Source organism: Rutidosis leptorrhynchoides, chromosome 5, assembly GCF_046630445.1.
Source record: "Rutidosis leptorrhynchoides isolate AG116_Rl617_1_P2 chromosome 5, CSIRO_AGI_Rlap_v1, whole genome shotgun sequence".
Classification (NCBI taxonomy): domain Eukaryota; kingdom Viridiplantae; phylum Streptophyta; class Magnoliopsida; order Asterales; family Asteraceae; genus Rutidosis; species Rutidosis leptorrhynchoides.
Genome location: NC_092337.1, coordinates 280,569,962 through 280,572,500, shown reverse-complemented (window position 1 = coordinate 280,572,500; position 2,539 = coordinate 280,569,962).

The following is a 2,539-nucleotide window of genomic DNA, read 5'->3' as shown; positions in this document are numbered from 1 at the left end:
CACAACGGCCCCTCAAGTTTACACTTTTTCAGGGGTTAAAGTGTAAATATATAATTTTATTAAAATAAAAGAAACTAATTCCACCCGAATTTGTAATGGGCCCTGTGATGCCCCGTACAAAACCATCGTGTACGAATCATCAACAACAGGATCATTACAAGGTTAAGTACTATATGCGATTTCAAAAAGAGTTTGCATTCATAAATAAAGAGATGTCTAAACCAACATCGAATGTTTTACAATCCAAAAGCATGCTTCACTAAGTAGAAGCAAATAATAAGTGTATGTGACCACAACGGTCGTTACAAGTCATAGTTCAAAAGTACTAATGTTTGAATGCAGAATAAAGTAGTTCATGCGATAACAACTCTAAGCAGCGGGTGTCTACAGCACGACTAGTACACAGCGGAAGCTAACCTCAAGCACCTGAGAAAAACATGCTTTAAAACGTCAACACAAAGGTTGGTGAGCTATAGTTTAAGTATAACAGTAAGTAAGGTAGGCCACGAGATTTCAGTGCTACAAAGAGCGTTTCAAAACAGTATGATAAAGTATATGTTAACCGTGGGCACTTGGTAACTAACTTAACGTTTATACCCCCTGAAAGTACACTTGGCAAGTGCGTATGTCTACGAAGTATTAAACACTCGCTAAATGTTAGCGCTACTAGCCCGAGTGGGGATGTCAAACCTTATGGATCCATATCTAAGATTCGCGTTCACCGGTTCAAAAACAAATAACTAAACGTTACCGAGCTAAAGGGAATGTTTCTGCCGTTATATAACCCACACATATATAAGTTTAAGTACTTGTGCCTAGTATGTAAAACATAAAATCCGCATGTATTCTCAGTTCCCAAAATAAGTTAAAGTAAAAAGGGAATGCTATAACTCACAATGATAAAGTAGTCGTAAAGTCGGTTCGGAAAAGGTGTGCAAGTAATCGGTCCGAAAGTCCTCAACCTAAGTCAAATAGTACTAAGTCAGTAAATCGGCCGAATAGGTTTAAAAGTATGTAAATAAGGTCTTAAAGGTCATCATCATTCATCATCAAACAAAAGGCGTAAAGTAAGTTTCGTTTATGAAAGTAGTTTACAACAAAGGCTGACTTCAGTCAGTCACCACGGCCTCTACCCTTACTGAATTAAGGTGAGACCAGTGGCCATGGCTCCGTATATGAGTCCTTTAGTTATGGTAAAACTTACAGAAGCAAACTCGTCTTCGTTTGACCGTGGCGACGGTCTAAGTGCGAGTAGGTCAGAAATTTCTGCACAACGTTAAAAGGACATAGTGACGATCGGAGGGCCATAAATCCTAAACCGTAACTTGGATTAAGACGAGTCCTATATGAAAAGTTATCTACTCGAAAAGATATATCTGAAAATCAAGGTTACAGTAGCCCAGGTTTACTGGTATGTTACAGAAACAGCACAACAGTAGGTAGAGGACAGAAAGCAGTAAAATAACGGGTTCCGGTGAGTTTGATGCTTGATGCTTATCACGGTTCTCATCCTTGATGCATATAGCTTCAAGTGTACAACTCGTTGATGTGTTTGCATCATTTTCACCAAGGTTTGACCATCATAACCCAAGTGCAAGTCTAATACATGAAGCACAACTCACTTAAGTGTTGCAAGTGTTTTGATGAACCAAAGTTACATCAAAGTCTTAGATCTAACACATACATGAACTTTAAAAGTAAAAACAAGTTACAAACTTGAAGTAAACTTATGAAATCAAGATCTTAAGTAGTAGAACATAGTTCTTAGTTAGATCTTTAAAGATCCAAGACTCAAAAGCCTAGATCAAGCATAAGTGTACAAAGTTATAGTTTAAAGAAGCCTACTTATGTGTTCTTGAACTTTCAAGTTAACTTTAAGTTTCAAGAAAGTATGAGATCAAGACTAACTTGTAGTACTTGACCAACAACAACAACAAACATGAAATTAAAGTGTATAAAATGAAGAAGTAAACTAAGTAAACAAGTAATTTGTTCATGGTTGTTCATACTTTAAAGATTCAAACCAAAGTTTGATCTTTAAGAAAGTAAACTTTAAAGTTTACTAACATGAATTACAAGTATGAATTTAATAACTATGAACTTACAACTTTTGAAACAATAAATGTAGAGTCATAAACTAGTAAGTTTATGTTCTTGTGTTCTTGAAAAATACAAGATATTATGAAGAATCAAACTAAAGAGTTTGATTCTTGTAACATGCATGTAAGTAACAAACAACAACATTAACAACAACTAACAACTACAAACAAGTAACAATCAATCAAAGACAAGTGATGAATGGTGATTAGAGTGTGTATATAATTCGGTTTTTGTAAAGAAAAGAGAAAGAAAAGAAGTCTTGTAACTTACAAAGTTTAGAGAGAAAAGAGAGAAAAAGTTTTGAGAGAAATTGCAAGTAAGGTGTGTGTGTGAAATGTAAATGAAACTAGTGAATGAAGTGTGAAGACCCGTCCTAATCCATCCGGACGATGTCCACATCGATTATAAACGATTCACAACAGTTGATTACATCGCGAGG